The sequence below is a fragment of the Cynocephalus volans genome, chromosome 5, assembly GCF_027409185.1.
Source record: "Cynocephalus volans isolate mCynVol1 chromosome 5, mCynVol1.pri, whole genome shotgun sequence".
Classification (NCBI taxonomy): Eukaryota; Metazoa; Chordata; class Mammalia; order Dermoptera; family Cynocephalidae; genus Cynocephalus; species Cynocephalus volans.
The window spans coordinates 160,018,848-160,038,800 of NC_084464.1; the positions used below are offsets into that span (position 1 = coordinate 160,018,848).

General features: G+C 37.7%; 1 protein-coding gene and 1 pseudogene across 6 annotated transcripts in view; both read right to left on the reverse strand.

Moving 5' to 3' along the window:
• The window catches only part of PRKN (parkin RBR E3 ubiquitin protein ligase), a 1,299,935-nt gene that overhangs the window by 1,279,847 nt on the left and 135 nt on the right, over positions 1-19,953 (reverse strand). The gene's annotated exons all lie outside the window — the stretch shown is intronic.
• Positions 1-19,953, reverse strand: part of LOC134378573 (small ribosomal subunit protein eS25-like) — a 138,417-nt pseudogene that overhangs the window by 118,385 nt on the left and 79 nt on the right.

Consider the following 19,953-nt stretch of genomic DNA (forward strand, 5'->3'; position numbering starts at 1 on the left):
TCTGTAAAGTACTCATTCTTTTCAAGTGAAAATGGAATAATCACCAAAATAGAGCATATTTTAGGTCATAAAACAAGTCTCAAATTTAAAAGGATGAAAATACTACTCTGATCAAAATGCAATTAAATTAGAAACCAATAACAAAAGATTACTGGAAAATCCCTAAATATTTGGAAATTAAACAATACAATCCTAAATAACCTAGAGTATGAAGAAGAAATCACAATGGAAATGGAAACTATTTTTGAACTTATTGATAATGAAAGCACAATATGTAGAAATTTGTAAGATGCAGTTTAAGTTGTTTTTAAAGGTAAATATGTAATATTATTTATTTATTTATTTATTGCTATTACATAACGGTATTTATTATGCAGGAAGATTATAAAATTTGCTACATTTAAAACATGACTTCTTAAAGCATAATCAGCCCAGAAATTTTACTCAAAGTTATATTTTATAAAAATTTCTGAATAGAAATGTGTTCTAGATAGAAAAAATCAAGCTTTGATTTATTCATCTGCAAATTAGGGATGATGGAAACTATTTCTTAGAGAATATTAAATTAGCTATTGTATAGAATGAGCCTGGTAGAATCTACCACACAGCAGGTGCTCAAAAAAAAGATGTTCACATTTGAATTGTAAAACAAAAGGACTTCCTATTTTATTTATATTGTAAAAAATCTACGAGAAAACAGTACTCTTGTTCATCAGTTTCAAACTAAATCAAATAATTTTGCCACATTTACCAAGTGTGTGGAGATTTATATTGAAAAAAATATTTTAAAATGTAGAGTTCCAAAGGTAAAAACATACTTTACATATTACTTTGTAGGTAATGTTCCCTTGATTTTTAAAAAAATTTTCCTATCTTGAGCACAAAAATAAAAAGTGTTAAAGTTAAAATAGAAAAAATCTTTAATAATAAATATTCAAAATTGGCTCTTCCAACTTTTTTAATGTATATGATGGAAATGCTTCACACCAGCCAGACGTGTCAGACAGACACTAATAGGCTGAAGTGGGATGTGGGGAGTAGCTGGAGGAGAGAAGGACCAGGACTGAGGAGACTGCCCCCTCCCCTCCTCACCCCTTCAAGGGATGCCCTTGAAGATCCTCTTTTGCTCTCTCAGAGGAACACTGTTTTATAAACAGCTATATCACAACATCATTTGCACTCGTAATTTTAACTTCATAGATGTAAATTTAAGACTGCAGGGCCAGTCCAAATATTCTGGGCCTGAAATCCTGCTCTTTGATCAGAAGTGCCCTTAATCACGTGGAACATGGTAGCACTTCTTCAGGAAGACATGTTCTCAAGTACAAAATTTAGATATTCCAATCTCTGAACTGATGTTTAGTGAGGAGTGTGAGGCAAGGAACCGACTTTTTTGAATTCTTCCTGCAAAATAATGAGATTTGGAGAAACTTGTCTAGTCAAAGAAAGACATTATCAAGCACTACATGATGACCTCTACAAACCGTGACCCCCCCCCCCAATTAAAATAATGCATTTAAAAGCTTCTAAAAGTTTACAAGATTCTTATCTGCTCTGCAACAGGGAAAGAATCAAATGACTTTCTTGGCCATGGAGAATTCAGGTTCAATTTTTAAGTCCCTATTCTGTAACCCTCAGTCAGCCCTGTAGGAAGGTAATTACCAGGGCTAGAGGGATGGTCCCTGCTGTTTCTTAGAAGTAAACTCAGGAGCTAAATTAAGGTACTTAAAGGTAAACTTGCAGGTTGTACAGAGCCTGGCTGTTTGACTCCCGTGGATTCTGGAGCAGAACACCAAACACTTCTTTTTACTCACAGAGCAGCTAGAGAATGGGCAGCAGAAGCACCGTTTTCTCGGTCATCCCCTCCAGCTCCTGCTAATCAATGGGAGTCACACAGCTAACAACCTCTTGCTATGGTTTTAAAATGCAAGTTTTAATGTAATTTCATTGTAGTGTCCTTGTACTAAAAAGCGATTATTATGTAGTTTCAAATTTACCTGAATGTTAAAAAAAAAAAACGAAAGAAAAAGACCGCAGCAGGAAAGCTGCCATTGTGAGAAAGGAGGACATAAAATTCAAGCAATGAATTAAAGAGGCAAATGAAGGAACCCTTTTCCTTTATTAGAAATAGGAGAAACAGATTGTGCTCATCTCGCTTAGGGCCCACAGCCGGCTGCGTGGATCGCAGCCAGCTTCAGTCACAACACTCACTCCAGCTCTGCTCTGCAAAAAGAGGAAGCCAGATGGGCTATTTACTTTCAACAAGATAATTCTGGAGGAAATTGTTATAAGTCAAAGAAACTTTTTAGCTTCATCTGCTATTTTAGCCTCTAAACTGATTCAGGAGGCAGTGGGGAGGGTTCCGTTAGGAAAGAAATAAGAGACCTAGGAAGAGAATTGGGGGAGCAGCTGAACGCACGGTGCAAAGCTTGGGCAGCAGGGTTGTCCAGTGCATGTGCCTCGAGGTCACACAGCCTGGGTTCACTTCCTCACTCTGCGAGTGACCCCTATGACCCCGGACAAGCTCTCTGATCTCCTGAAGCTCCAGTTTCCTCCTGCGTAACATGGGGACTATAGCAATGTCACAAGAGGTTGTAAAGATTAAGTGGCATAAATCAGGTACAGCACTTACACCACACAATATCAGCACTTGATAAACAATGGGCATTATTTTTATCCATTTCATTTTCTCTTCCATTTGCAAGATGTAAAGGGAATCCATCACAGATATACCTATAGTACAAGTATAGATACAGATATAGATCAATGACTACACAATTCTTAAGAACACGCTAAGAGCTAAATGTTATATTAGTCTACTAATCATACTGATCATAGTCTATTGATGACATTTATATGCTTGAAAAGAATGTCTCTTTTATTTTACTACCACAGAGATAAAGTAAAAGAATCTAGATAATTTTATCCTTGGATCAAAAATTTAAAGAGATTTTTCTACCTCAACATTGCATCTTTAAGAAAGAGAGCTATAGAGTGAATATAGAAAATTTCATTAAATTCTGATTTAAACTTCTGATATATAATGCTTCCTAACTAGAAAGGCAGAGTTTTCCCCAACAAACTGCAAATAATGACTACTGGAGCAAAATTAATATAATCTTTATGTGCAAATACTATGGAAAAGGCTTCTACCAACCTTGCTTTTAGAATACAACACAAATAAATATTACTTATCAAGCAAAAACTAAAAGTATTCAGAATAAGTTAGGGGATCACTAGGCATCCAAGTTAATCTACTTTTCTTTTTAATACTTACAATATTGTTCAATAATAACTGATGATTCTATGAGAGTAAAAGATACTCTCAGAACAAAATAATATAGAATTCTGTTCTGTCTACTCAATTTACCACGGAAGGAGAAAGGACATACATTTTTAGAAGGATTATTTAACATGAAGGACTAAAATAAAAATGGTTGCCTGGTTATCTTTGGATTGACTTTGAGAATATAACAAATATTCTATTTCACTGTCATATTAAAGAAACAGCATCACTATTTTTTGTAACACATTCTCTTTCTGAAGGGGGAAAAAATCCCAAAGAAATAACCAGTTTATTTTTCAAAATTTATTTATGGTTCCAATAAGACAAATACAAAAGCAAATAACACATTTTAAAGTTATTTAGAAAATTTAAAAAGAATTGCTACTATATTTCACTTTTTACAACCTTAGTGACTCAATCCAGCTGTGACCAAGAAAACCAAATAAATGTTGATGGTATGAATACTTGAAAACAGTCTGAGAAAACACATACATATCTATGCTACAAACTTAAAGATTTTATACCCAATTAATGCCAGCAAATAAACTGAGAAGAGTCTGCAAGGAAAGATAACAGAAGTGGAAATCATATCTTTGTTTTAATTATCATTTATACAGTTAATATAAAATAAAATTTCTCTAAGTACTACAGAAAAGCAAACAACAGAGCAAGACAATTTTACGTTTTCAATAAACTGGAAATGGGCAGGAGAACTGATTCCCTTGAAAACAACCTAACAGGGTTTTCATGACACTGATTCTAAACAGTGATGAAACATTAAATAAAACATGAAATTGATTATGCTTTCTCTTTCTCCGATTTCCCCCCATTTTGAAAATACCTATTTTTTCACTAACGCAAAGGCCAAAAATCTAATAGACTTTGCTATTCCATTTCAACCACTGGCTTAACCCCATTCTGAGCAGCTTCAGAAGTAACACTGCCTTCCTGCTCTGTCATAGCGTCAAAGGAAGCTGAACAGTTTAGCTGGGAGAGCAGTTTTCCTTGGGCCTCCTGCCTCCTACGTATTTACTGGATATGCCAAGACTTCAAGGGACTGACCGCTCTTTTATCTGGGTTATTTCTCAGAATTGCTTTTGCAGATGAGAGGTGAGGCAACCTCTCCCCCTGGACAAAGAGCAGGCTCACTTACTGCTTGTTATAAAAGCAGTGAATCCCCCAAGCTCAGAGTCCCTCTGCTGTAGTGCAAACTCACTCATACACAGTCTCTATCTGGACCTTAGGATTTGGTGGCAGGGGCAACTGACACCAATATGCTGATACTCAGGCTGCTTACTGTGCCAGGAGTAATAAAATCCTTTGTCTCTGACAAAGGAGTGGCATGTCTTCTGCCAGCAACCATGAAACAGTAACAGGCTAAATTATTAGTTTCTAAGCAGGGTAAAGTCATATCTCAGACCCGACAGTTTTGGCAGAGGAAGGGATTCTGACAGTAATGTGGCTGTCTGGAGGAGGCAGAGAAAGGGTGCAGAGGTTGGGTTCAGGAATAAGAAAAAACTGCACAGGATCTGGGTGTGAATGCTCTTAACCAAGTGGTGGGCAGCATGTGTGGAGGGGAATAAGGGTCCTGCTGTCCTGCCTACTAGTGAGGCTGAGAGAGGAGGGGTGGGACTGAAACACGCTACACAATGGTACCCTGGCTGCTGCTCATTCATTCTCCTCCGTGCAGGGGGTGGGGTGTTATCATAACAGCGGGGCACCACGGCCCAGCAGAAAGGCAATGTGGGTCTGGCTGCTGAGCTGCGGAGTCCCCAAAACTGAAACAATGGTGTCAATAAGAATGACCTTCCAATCTGATATAGGTCTTTGGGTGGACCATCAACATTAGAAGTTGGTTTGGTTGAGCCCCAAATGGGCAATAAATGTGCCTTGTTGACATGGAGCCACTGTCTCCCGCCACACTACTGATCCCTCTCTTACCCTCTACTCTGATCTCAGCTGCTTTAAGGAGAATGGTGTCTGGGCTGCATCCAAGGTCCCCTATCCTCCAAAGACTGAAAGCCATACACACCTGTCTGGTATCATAGAAAACAGAGGGATTCAAACAGTTGTATCTCTATTGGATACAGACATGCAAGTTACCATTTTACCTGATCCATGGAGGAAAAGGAACAGGGTCTGGTGCCTCTCAGTGGGTACAGGGAGCTGAAATAGCCTTGTAAAGGAGCCCTTTGGACCTAATGTGGTGTTGTGGTGGCAGCTCCCATACCAATCATACAATAAGAACTGATGCAGTACATGTTGGTACTTCCCAGCCCCCTAAGTGTCAGAAGGGATGTTCACCATTCAGCAAGTATGGCACAGAGAGAGGCCACTGCCCACTACAACAGCACCACTTCTTGATGGAGCCACAAGTTCATCCTTTTTTTCTTTTCTTTTTTTTTTTAAGCAGTGGCTATTAAAAAATGAACACCTGTCATCCCCATTTTCAGGTGGGTCTACTTACTGAGGTGGAAGGGGCCCAACAGGCCTAGCTGGTCAAATGGAAATGGTACACTCAAAGTGCAGCCAGTCTGGCCTTAGCACATCAGCAACCATGAAAGGGAGCCATATTCCTCCCTCTGCCCCCAGAAACAGAGTTGCTGGGTTGGCAGGGTTCTCGGAGGCTTCCTCCCACCACACCTGGTTCACAGATGGCTTGGCCCAGTTCAGAGGTGACGGTGTGCTCTGAAGAGCAGTGGTCATCCAACCCCAGTGACAACTATAGAGGACCAGCTCTGGTGAAGGCCAGTTGACACAATGGTCAGAATTGAAAGCTGCTACCATGTCAGACAATGCTCCAAAGTTCCAGGCATTTTATATTTTACAGACTCCTGGAACACTGCTAACAGCCTGTCTGGTTTGCCATGTGTAAGACATAGACTGGCAGAGTAAAGCCCCTCTGTAAGGCTACAGACTGAGAAAATAAAACACAGCTGCTGATAGCATGGGTCACTGATACAGAGGCCTCTGGTAAGTGCCCCTTCTCTGATGAGAACAATTAGAATCAAGCTATTGATCAAACCTGCTATACAAAAAAGAAAAAGTCATGTACACATAGCTGGTTCTGAACTATTCTGCTGTGCCCGATGCATCGATGGCATCTCCCAAACATGTCCCGCCCCACGTACCCGTGCAAACTCACAGATGGGAGCAATCTTGGTTCAGTCCGACTGATACAAATTGACGGGAGCAATCTTGGTTCAGTCCTACTGATACAAATTCACAGGCTTCTCCTGACTCCCAAGCGGCCTTAGGTTATGCCATGTATTCAATGGAGGCCGCAGCTACTCAGTGACACCATCTACATGGCTTAATCAAAGCAGTGATGATGATTCCAATCAAATGTAGCAACAGATACCAGACTACAGTGACCTGTGCTCTCTATGTAGGGTAGAGTGGGCCAAGAAATGGCTTTCCATTAGGCAGAAGGGTTGCTTTCTGGAACATCTGTTGCTCCCTGTTATTACTGGAAATGACACCAAAGATCAGCAAGTCATTCCAAACTTCCTTGTACTGATCATATTAGATAGCAGACTTGACTTAGACTGTATGAATTAAGACCCACTGGTCTCCTGGGATTTATTCACAGTAGGCTGAATCAGAGGAGGCAGAGAGACTAGATTAGGTCAATCTACAGGATGGCCTCATCCTGCTGTTTAGGATCCTATCAATCATAGCCCTAATTAAATGCTGCATGAGACAAGTTAAACAGATTTGTTTCCAACCTCTGTTGGTCTGATTAGTCAGAGTGATCATGGAGTGGTATATTCATATGAAAATTCACCAGAAGCCAAGATGGTGTAGGGTAGTGGTCAGTTTTGAGAGAGGGTTTTCTTTGGGTCTGTTATACTTTCTAGTTGTCTTGCTGGGTACACCAAGATTGCACGGTCCTGACTACTCTTTAACCTGGGCCATTTCTCAGGGTTGTTTATGCACCTGATAACCTTAATAAGTGACGTAATGTCTATCCCCAGACAAAGAGCAGGTTTGTTTACTGCTTGCTATAAAAATGGTGGATTCCCCAAGCTCAGCAGTCCTCATCTACAATGCAAACCTACTGCATGCACAGCATCCATCTGGGCCATATCACATCATCCCGTGGATGTGGGGGGACAGGAAAAAGTTTAAACCTGTCTTTTATGATGATGCTTACACAACTTGCTGTACCATGAGTCATGAAGTCCTATGTCTCGTGTCATAAATCTCATTTCTCCTGCCAGCATTCAGGGTATTTTTAAACAGGCTTACTTACTAGTTTGTAAGCATGGTAAAAATCAAATCCCAGACCTAACATGCTTATGTCTGGCTTAAACCACCTCTGGCACATGATATAAAGCCCAGTTCAGGCAACCATCCCCATACTCAATGTTCAAATATATAAAGCTACATAGGTGTCCTAAAGTTGAACCTACTCTTCCTGGATTCTTCAATGTAAGCAAGAGGAGACTATTAACACGTGAATGTAAACACCAGGATCACTTCGCTATTGTCTAGAACCTAAACCAGTCTGGGACCTCCACACACAACTGAGTTCCAGCTCCTTCACAGGGGTATGAGGGAAAGTGTTAGTGCCACTTCCCTATACTGTAGTGTGGTGGAGAAGTACTAAGTATATCAGATATTGTGCTATTATAGTTTGGAAGGAGGGGTAAGCTGGGGTATGGCCTGGGAAGGAGGTGAATAAGGAATGCTACTAGCCATAGACAATACATATATTTTTAATTCCAAGCTTGATTTAACAAAATACAACAAGTCAATTAAACAATGAACCTACCCTTACAGAGGCAGGAGAACGGTGAAAAGACCCTTATTTATAAAATTAGGTCTCTGCAAAAGGGAGGAAATGCAGGAAAAGTGTGCCAAACTCAGGGAATAAAAAGAGTTGAGAAGTACCATAATTCTGTTTTCCGTTGTCAAAAAACCTACAAAAGCAAAGTATTTAGGGTTAAAAATTCACCTTCAGAAATCTAATAAAAAGAGTAAAATGTCAAATTGCATATGATTATCTGTAAAAAAAACTTATCTGGTACCTTTTACTTATACTCACTGTTAAAAAAAGTTAAAAAACAAAGAACTTAAGAGGAGATGAAGTAACAATTTAGAAGTGGAATTATATAAGTCAATTATTAAAATACTTTAGTGTTAAGTCTAGACTTCTAGCTAAGTAGATATCAACTGTGATCAGTAAATATTCTAAACTTACTAGTTTGTAACATAGATGATTAAAACAAACTGTGCTAAAAATTAGGAAAATTTGCATTGCTTCACTTGTCTCCATAATTCATGAAAAATAAAAATAAATGGCTTTTCAGAACAACCACAGACATGAGTTTGATGGATGATCATGTTTCCACCCCACTGTGAGCAATGAGGGAAAGGTATATATGTTTATTCATAATGCTGTGTGTCCTCGTGGATAAGTGATGATGTTGGCATGTCCCATTATTTAATTAGGTGAAGTCACTGCTGGAGGTGTGCTTAAATAGATACAAATATCACAAAACTACCCACAATTTTCAAGGAAAACTTTAAAGTTTAAACCTGTCTTTTAAATAACATGAAAGGACAGCTTTAGAACAATTACGTAAAAACCAGACTTCAGGTCTTTGTTTTGTGTCACCTGGATCTTTGGATAAGCAGGGTCTGAGGCTGAGCTACCTCAACATTGCAGATGGGGACTGAATGATGCCATTGGAGCCGGTCAAACACTAAAAGCATGAAAACAAATCTGTTTTTTCCATCTAAAAAACCTCAGAATAATTAAAATGAATTCCAACCCAAATTAAATTGCCTTGAAGTTTTCTCTACAAGGCTTTAGGCATTAAAAACACCCACTGACTTTGGCCTGTCATGTTTCCTCAATCAATCATGCAGTATTCTAGAATTAAATTGAAATGATCGGATCAAGGAAAATCAAATTTTTTTAACATTTAGTTTCAGTAATGTGATTATGAAGCTTTTAGTGATATTGTAATTACTTTGAAGCTTTGAGCATATGTTTCTACTGAGAGTATTCCATGGAGAGAAGAAGCTGCATTAGGGAAACAAGCAAATACAGATCCCAATGAAGCAAAAAGCATTTGTTGTAAAGTTAAAAGCTAAAGGTGGAAAAGAGACAAAGCATCCTTGTGATTTATACTCTAAACATCCTGCACAGAGTAAACACTTTAAAGTCCCAACTTATTCCAAAATTAAAATAATTTAATAGCTTCCCTTGACGGGCAAGCCTTAGATAAGCAGTAAGCAGAAACGACAATATGGGGCAGGATAAAAAAAAAAAAAAGAAAGAAAAGAGAAAAAACCCATCATCTTTGTGCTAGCTCCAATTTTTGCACAGGAAAATGTGACAGACTAAAATCTCTCTCCTAAAATTAATGAATCATCTCCCCAGAATATGAAATATTTATGTATACTTAGTATTTACCAAAATAAAACCATATAGCTACTTCCCCTATTTCTTAATTCTTTCATCTACATCAACACGCATTGGGGTTCTGCTGGGTTTAGGGGCCACATTGATAAATAAAGTGAGCTCCCACCCCCAAGGCAAATATCAATAGACACTTGATTCTTCTAGGGACACTGGAGAAGACAAGAGAAGAGGACAATGGTTTCCTCTCCTTTGATTCATATTTTCATTCATTCAACAATTATTTATTAAGTACAAGCACACTTCTTCCTTCAAGAATGAGGCAGGTTAGTAAACACATAATACAAAAATGGAAAAAGATTAGGTCTTTAAAGTGTAGCAGCAAATGATTCCATCAAAATAATCTTAAGTACCCAAACCTTTTGAAGGGTTTATTTATTTTGATTTTATCAAAGTACAGCTAATCGTGCTAATAGCTTAAAGGTCCTAAACAGGAAACAGTGTCATAGACTTGGAACATTTAATTTGGCTACTGGAAGTTTTATTTTATTTTTTAATTTGAATTCACTTCTCACTTCCAGCCACATGCACAGCCACTTCCTGATGTCCTAGAAGAGGCTTGATTCACGAAGTTACATTAACCTGCCCACAGATCACTGCAGGCATTAAAGTTCTAAGGACCATGCCTCTGCTTGAATGGCCCTTAGAACTCAACAAACACAGCATGTCCACTTGTTGCAGATATGTTGCTCTTTATTAAATCAGTAGAGACCAGATTAGCACTGTCATAATTTCTATGTTAACCAAAAGTAAATAAGTGAGAGTTAACATGGCCCTGCTGTCAAAGTTATCTTTCTAAAAATAAATCTGATCATGCCCATTCCTAGCATTGAGACCAAGTGATTCCTCATTGCTCAGAGCAATACCCAGACTCTCCAGCACAGCACAGCATGGAAAACTGCTGACTCCAACACTCTTCACTCTAATCTCGCATCAGTTTCTCCTCCTTAATGCTTTATCCTTCTCTAGCACAGCCTCTGCTAACAAGTTTCTCTGGCCGTACTTTTAGGATGTACTTTCTTTATTTGCCTGCTCAGGAGACCACTCAGCTCTGAAGGTCCAGCTCAAATAAATACCACCACTGCTGGAGGGTTCCCTGCTTTAACACACAATTTATCACACTTCCATTATAACTTCTACTGTTGCTGATAATTATTTTACACATGTACACAGCAACTTTACTAAGCTGTGACTTCTTCATTTAGCTATGCAGGCTCTGTGCCTGTCATAGGTCCTGTAACCTAGGGTCTCAATAAATGTTTGTTGAATTTAACATTTATTTTCCAATAAAAATGAACTTTTTCATTTTTAACAAATCAAATTCTGCATCTATATATTTTAAAAATGTACTCCATATTTACCTTAGAGTTTTTTCTAACTATATTAACAATGTGTAATGGAATATTTTCCAAATGTTTCAGCTAAAACTGCTTCACGAAACCAAATTCTACACTGACATCTTTTTAAAAAGTGAAGTAAATTAAACTACAAGATTTTGTTCTTTTGTCTTTCTCAATTTCACTAGAATTTATTTAAAAGTTCTAACTGTGTAATTTTCAACCAAGCTAGATTACTTATTATTTACAAAGGGCAGGACAATGTTAAACTATTCCAAAGAATAGTTTATAAATAAAGCATTCCAAAGAAACATTACGTTCACAGTGAACTCTCAAATCAGAAAGCAAAATGCACATAAAATGGTTATTTGCTTCTGCTTTGCCTGATCATCTGTTGTTATCTGAAGTCATATTTCATGTCAAAAGCATAACAAAACTTCCTCTTCTCTACAGGATACAAATTAGCAACCGGGTACATCAAATTACTCAGCTGTAATTCACTATTTCAGTCCAGAAGAGTATCCGCATATTCTCTCGCCACATGGGAAAACTACCTTGACAAGAGAATTTTGTCCTTGGCCAGTTTAATCAAACACACAAACAAACAAAAAACCACTGGACTCCCCCAGAGTAACATTACTGTGTTATCTTTAAGCGACCTCAGAAAAGGCAAAAATCAAGTGGTATCACTGTCAGTCCAATGTACTATATCTGCCATCCTTCCTTTCACAATAAGGCACTTACCCAGTGCTTTCAAATGGTAGAGTTTTACTGGTAACTGCTGTGGGCTGAAAATTTCCACATCCTAGTCACTGAAACTGGAGAATGCTACCTGATATGGCAAAAAGACTTTTCAGGTGCAATTAAGTTAAGGATCTAGAGATGGGTAAGTTATCCTGGTGACCCCTAAATGTAACTTATAAGAACAAGTGTTCTCATAAGAGGAAAGCAGAGGGAGATTTGACTACAGTGAAAAAGAAGGCAATGTAACCACGAAAGCAGAGATTGGTGTGATGCAGCCAGGAGCCAAAGAACGCCAGCAGCCTCCAGAAGTGGAAGAGGATTCTCCACCGGAGCTTCCACAAGGACCTAGCCCAGCTAACACCTTGACTTTCACCCCTTAATATTCATATTGGACTTCTAGCATACAGAACTGTTAAGACATTTGGGCTGTTTTAAGTCACTAAACTTGTGGTAATATGTCACAGCAACAATAAGAGACTAATATAGTTAGTGAGCCATGCCTCAATACTGTATAGTATTACTGGGAAAAGTTTAATATTAAAGAAAGTGAAATTATGGTTCTAATGTTTGTTCTCTTGGAAACACTACTTTTATGATTGGAACATGAAATTACTTATAGTATGTTACCATTAGAAATTTATCTGACATTATTTGTCAAAAAAGTATAATCAGTTCTATGTATATTACAACAATGATGCATTTATCCTATTCTTAAGGTTGTGTTTATAACACACTGTTCTTTTGGTATTTCCAAAATATTATATGCCTAATGCTGAAGATCTGAAAAACACAGAAGTCACAATGAAAAAATAAATCCCACAACAAAAAGATAATAATTTGGGGGTATACTTCTTGAAATTTTTACATATACAAATGACATCTAATGCTATAGTTCTCAGTTATGGTAATTAAACTCTTAGATTAATACTTAAAAAAAATCTTTCTCAATTATTAAGAGTTAATAAATATTTATCAGTCTCAGATTATTAACATCAATCACTCTCTTATCATCACTGTGAAGACAAAAAAATGGTGTCACCTCCAAAAACTTGACCTCAAATGGCATCACCACCCCTTCTCTGACTGACTTTTCCTGCGTAAATTGCATTCTGCTGGACATAACAAGATTAAATTGGCTGCAGAAGCCAAAGGGGATTTTTAATAAATTTATACATGAAGAATCATGATGACCACAATTTGATCCAATATGGAAGTTCCTTAGAAGCTAGACCCCCCAATAAAAATTATTCCAGAACTGTTCCCAATCCTCATCTCAGTAGAGTTCCAAAGCATGCTGTAGTGCCCAGAAATTGCCAGGATAAAAGGCAGTAAACCAAACTGTTGCCCTATCCTCTAGCTACCCAAAAGTCATCGCCACGCAAAACTCTGGCTCAAGGGGGAAGAAATTGTAATCAGGTGTGGATTACTCTGAAAGTAAAATGCAGAACCAGCAGCTACAAATATTTTCATTGCAGACAACTCCCTTTAGGAAGTGTCTCCAGGAGGAGCCGCAGTGATGCCCTGAGAGCTAAAGATAGAAATGTTAAAATTTCAGCTTCTGAGAAAAATAAAGAATGCAGGAAAGAAAAAGAAAAAGAAAAAAATACGAGAGGAGAGAAAACAGGTTGTGCAGGAGGATGTTAAAACCAAAGGTTCTCTTCAGAAATACAGATATTACAAACTTTCAGTCCTATTTCTCTATTTTATTAAAACAGAGCGAGCTTCAGGTGTCTAACTCCTATCTTTTCATAATCTAGAAAATAGATCTACTCTGTAGGTACAATAAGCTTTAAAAAATCACTATGCAGTTACAAAGGGCTTCATCTCAGGTCATCTTACTTATGCACTGAAACTCCAAAAGCATTTAACAGTAGGAATAACTGGTGCTTTCATCAATTATATAGATAAATAATGAAAATGTCCCTATTAGAACTCCAATAAACCAATAATCACTATTTTCTTACTCATTTGATGAGGGAGGTGTACAGATTGAGTGGCATCGCTGCCTGTACAACATAAATATTTTATTCTCCTCCAATGTTAAGGGCTCTAATGTTAACCTTCATGAGGGACTCTGTTCAAGTCTTACAGTAAAAGTGTATTAGAGAAGTCATCAATAACCCACAGGACTCTTAATAAGATACAAACATTTGCCCAAGTATGGTCTCAACATATGGCCAGGCATGTAAGTTATGCAAATAGCCAAGAGGAAGAAACTCTACTCTGCACTATTCTGGGTAACCTAGTAGCCCTAGCTATAACAACACTGTGTTCTCCATGTAGAGAAGAAACTATAAACAGAAACCTAAGCATCATGTGCCACATGTCAAAGAAGAACATACAGATTATTTTTGGAACACACATACATTTAAAGCTTTAGTAACATAAAAAATATATATATATCTGTCAATGACAGACATTAATACAATTCTATAAAAATAAGAACCTTTTTTTTTAGAAATATAGCCCTTGATCAGAGATGATTTAATAACATATCAAATCAAGGTCACCACCTTCAGAAAAGCCATCTCTTACCCCACAACCACCCTATCATTGTCAGTGGAAGACTGTCTTCTACTAAGAGAAGCAATTACCACTACCTAGACTTCTTGGCACTAGTGGCAGTACACTACAACTTCCCATTACTGACACAGATATCTTTCTAAAATACAATCTGTTTATAATGCTCTTTATAATGGTTCAACGAATACTCTCTACTACCAAATTTAAACCCACCCTCCTTGACACTGCTTATAAACAGTGCTCTTCCAGCCTGTGCCACGTCCTTCTCCAGCTCCATCAGATGCCCTTCCTTCCGCTCTTTCCTCTCCTCTCCATGCCTCTCACACGTCTCCAACTCAGCCTAGAAGGCTGCCTTCACCTAGTTAATTCCTACTCGTCCTTCAGGACAACTCGAATAGCTCCACTAGGAAAGAGCTGGGTTTGCAAGGCTTTCTAGTGCTTCCTTGTACAAACGTTACACCATGGTACCTACCATTCAGGTTTGCAAGTCTTTATTTTTTTGTACACCTTCTAGACTATGAGCAAAAACCTGACAAACAGTAGTTGCTGAAACATTGGGTGATGCTAAAGGAGGCACTAATTGTTTCAGATTGAGAAGCATGTGAGAGGTGACATACAAGTGGAAATTTTAAGGAAAACTTCACATAAACTTGGTATCATTTGAAATGGATGTTGAAGGACGAGCAGTAGTTTCCATACGTACAATGGGGAGAAAGGGAATTCAAATCTGAGAGAAATATATGAGCAAAAGAAAAGAGACATGAAAAATCATGTTGTGTTGTGAGTGTGTGCGTGCGTGTTGATAAATACATACACCTTTCTAATTTGCTTTTGCAGGGGAGAAGCTGGAATCCTTACCTTAAATATCTGCTTATAAGCCCAACCACACCCAGACTGAAGAGAAATGGCCTCTTCTATTTCTGTGTCCCATCCCCATAGGCAATACCCACCTGGACTTAGCCTGCCCAGCACCACCTTATAAAGAATTGACACTGAAATCATCATTATGAATTAAAATACCTATTAATTGGAGGAAGAAAATTCTATTTAGTGAAAAACAGATATTTGAATTCACCTGGTAGAAGTCCTAGATAATTACAAAACAGTAGTGGGGGAACAGTCCTAAAACTGCAATTCCTTTTGACAAAATGCTCTCCTATGGAATGAAGTAAATAAGCCAGGGAGGTGAGCTGCAACATAAATCAGCCAACTGTCACAGAAGTCTCTTGCTTTAATACTACAAAATTTAAGAGAGGAACCATTCAGTTTACTACAAAGAAACATTTAAAATGAGCTCATTAAATGTATATTAAAACAGAAACATTGAATAAGCACTGGGCTACAATTAAAGGCTGAAGAAACAGCAGGTAAGAAACAATTTTCAATGATCAAAGAACTAAAAGCTAACAGAATAACATATTCTGCATTGAAACTGCTCTCATGAATATGAAGCATTTCGTAGTAAGGAGAGCTTTTCTTTTTTTCCCATTTTTCAAAGAAGCTTTGGAGATAGAAATGGATTTGCATATCTTAATACAAAGTACTTTCATTGTATCATTTTCCAGCAATGAAGCAATAAGTTTTCAGAAAAAATGCAGACTTCAAAACAAAACCCTCAGAAATAGGGCCAAAATTGTAAAGGTCATGTGGTCATCATTTCAGAGTCTTTGGATACCCCAAAAAACTGTATATAGTTACATTAAATTTTCTATGCAAAAGCTTAGTAGAACCTATTTTGTGACACAATTGTACCTCATCATAAAAAGAAGCTTTTGGGTACTTAGACATAGAGTTGCTTTTCATCTAAAGTTACTAAAATGGCAGAGAAAGTAGCAGTACACACTACACAGTACATCTAACTAGAAATATAAATTCTGAGACTTTAAGATTTACTACATACAAGCTTTAAAGCAAATATGTAGATCTGTGGATGAATAGTAATGCTAGACTGTATATTCATGATGGTAGAGCAGTTTTTGTTTTATTCACTCTTGTATCCATGGCACCTACAGCAATCCTTGGCACACAGCAAGTGCTCAATCACTGGATCTGCCTTTGTGAACCTAAAGCATTATAAAATGACAGATGAGTCTTTTTTTCTTCATAAATTCATGTTAAAAATTAAATTATACTGCTTTTCATCTATCAAGAAGGCAAAAATAAAAATATTCGATGGCACACAGCGGGGAAATGGGTAGTCTTATAAACACTGTCAGGAAGGACAGTCGCAGCTTGTACACTGAAAGGCATTGAACCTAGGGTGAGAGGTGGGCGAGTGGGGAAATCCAGTAGATGTTCTGCTGGTGACAGCTAAGTCAGTCCTGGGAAGGATGTCTGGTGGCATGGCAGCTCTTTACTACTTTGTTGTGTTAGTAGAGGCTTTAGATAGCAAAATAGGGCAACTTATTTTAGAGCAATTTGAAAATACATAGCAAAATTCAAAATCTATGAACTCTCACTACGAAGTCCACCCAGAAATTGTAATAAGATTTTTACTTTATGTATATGCTTACATATGGAAGTAAAAAGATATGGACACAAACATTCCTGATGATAGCAGTTGTATGTGAACTTACCGAATGCTCATTTATTAGGGAGCATTTGCATAATTAGTGTATTCTATAAAATAAAAGACTAAGCAAGAATTACTATGGGGTGGAGCTATACATGCAGATATGTAAATTCCCTAAGAGATGTTAAGTTAAACAAGGTTTAGAAGAAACTATGTTCTGATTATTGTTTTTTTTAATCAACCAAAACTCATTTTAAAGTATAAGACATTGAATTTGAACTTCAATGACAATATTGTTGTATGTATATCCGTGCACTTTCATATCTGGTATTACTCAAATACCTAAATCCAGTTCTATAGGACATTTAAAACATACCACAAATATCACCATTAAAGTTCAATGTTAAACACAAATAATTGCTCATTTTGAAAAAAGGTGAAATATATTTTAGCAGAAGTGTCAAAAACTAGGGCTGAGCCCGTGGCGCACTCGGTAGAGTGCTGCGCTGGGAGCACAGCAACGCTCCCGCCGCGGGTTCGGATCCTATATAGGAATGACCGGTGCACTCACGGAAAAAAAAAAAAAAAAAAAAAACGACAAAAAAAAAAGAAGTGTCAAAAACTACACTTTTCTAAGTTTAATTTTCTTAAGCTTTTCTATTCTGTTTTACATTATCTTGAAGTCCTTCTCCATACTCACAATTTTTCATGGACTTCAATTAAATTGTTTCTACAGCTGTCTGCGTCAGGGCATTTACATATCAATCATAATCTGAGTGGACATGTAAGTACAGTACTTTGAAACAGTCTCCATGCCAAGAAGGGAACCCTCGGTTTTGAGAAAGTAAAAGGAAGGTAATTTTATTGGTAGTGAGGTTAATAGTCAATTCCCTTTACACATATTCTTCTAGGAAACCCATCTTTCTGTTTATCCTCAAAAGTGAGCCAGGATTTGAATAAAGTGAAAGAGTATTATTTGCCTTAAGGAGAGTGTAGCAATTAGAGAGAGCACAGGTATGAGAGGGACAAGCTCTGAACAGCACTCCTATCTTTAACAGAAAAAATAATCGCCAAAGACAAATTCTTGCATATTTTGATCTCTGACTGATCACAGAATAAAGACTATAATGCCATTCCTGGCTGCAAAGTTTAGCCACAAAAACAACAATAAAAAAATCCATCTCTCCAGGGCTTTCATTTTCACCTACCTTTAGCACAGTTCAACAGACCCAAGTCCAAAACTGGCAAATCAAATTTTTATTGAAATGTGTCCACTGAATTAGGCAATGCAACTAGTTGAATAAAATTACTTATTGCACATTGTCCACATGATTTTTGTATGTATGGCATCTTTCTTGGTGGGGGGGCATGGATTTAATCATTCATGGTGTAATACGCACTTACTTGCGATTTGTAAAACAAGAGCTGGAGTAAGAAAAAGAACACTTTTTAAAACCCACCTTATATTCTCCATGTCATTACCAGTAATTTGTAACTGTTTCATCATCAAATCCAAAGATCATACTTCCTCTTTAGAAGATTTTTTTCTTGGAAGAAAAGTCCCACATAATGCTAAACAAAACTGCCTAAACATATTTCATTCTAATAAATTTATTTATATAATCATTTATTAGATAATAATTTATGACCAAGTGATGATTTTTAGATCTTAAGCTCCTGTCTTTATATAGTTTTACAATAAATTTGTTTCTCTTAAAATTATCCATGCTCTAGATTAAGTTGAATTTAAATAAAATGTGTGTAACTTTTAAAAATAATGTATAAACAATTTCTTGTAAAATACTGATATCACAAATTTTGAAAAATCTCTTTTACGTGATTCTGATTCAGCTCAGATTTGTGTTTACATATGAATCTTATATGTTACCTAAAAGGCTCAATAAGATTCTTCAAAAATTATATTTTTTTCTTAATTTGATAACTTTCAAGTCATTCACCAAATCAACTCATGCTACAAAGGTAAGAAAAGTTGGACAACATTCATAGATTTTACCACCGCTGCAAATACAACGACAGTTAATTGGTGTCCTTCTCCCAGTGATAGGTAGAATGCTTTACATTTTAACATTAATTTCATAAATAAAAAGTTAAGAAGCGTTTTCAGTGCCTAAAACTTATATATCTCACAAATCCACCTCACATCTTTCTTCTGGACAGACCTTGTCTGCCTTCAAATGTACTTACTGCAATCAAAAGTGTTTTTGTAAGTGACACTCGTCAGGAATAATCCCCAAACAAGCTCACTAAATTTTCAGTTAATAATCAAGAACAAGTCTCTGCACTAAGGAAACCCCCAAATAACAATGTTTTCTAAACATACTTTGTATTTCCACTAATTTGGGGTGACAAACCCTAAAGTAACTTTTGGCTTAGCACTCCTGGAGGAGCCGAGCTTTCCTAATCTTATGTCACAATCTCTGTAAACAACTTTAAAAAGCTCTTCCACAGTTTCATTCACAAAAGGACACCTAGGTCATTAGGTGTTTTCAAAAAATCGTTAACGCATTTTGCAAAAGGTAGAAGATTTATAATCTTCGCTATGATTTACTCCTAATTATTCTTTCACCTCAGTCCTTCAGTGAGAGATTTAAAAGGAAAAACCCGAGAGTGCAGTAAGTTGCAAGTGCATCTGGAAGAATTTCTTTTGCTCCCAATCATCGCCACCAGGTCCCTTCCATTAGAGTCACACGCTTCCCTAGCGTTTCCTTAAAGAGCCCTACAGACACTGGGTCCCCATCTGTCCTAACCCAAAGACAGCCGACCAGGCCCCCCTAAGGTAGGTGAGAGGTGTCCTTGGCGAGAAGGGGACCTTAGGCCGGCCCCACACAGTTGTGGCTGGACGGCGTACAGGACAACAGTGTCCCCGGCCAGTGTCCCTGGCAAAGTCGTCTTCCGTGGGAACCCTGTGTGAACCGTGGGCGAGGGCTGGGACTTAAAACACACACGCTTATTCCCCAGGACCCACACGAGGCTGGCGGTGCCGAGGAGGGGAGCCCGGCGGCGCGGGCGACGACGGCGCGACACCTTCGCCTTGTCACTGACAGTTGGCACCGGCCGGCCCCCGGGGTCCCGGTCGGCCGAGGCACGGCGTTGTGGC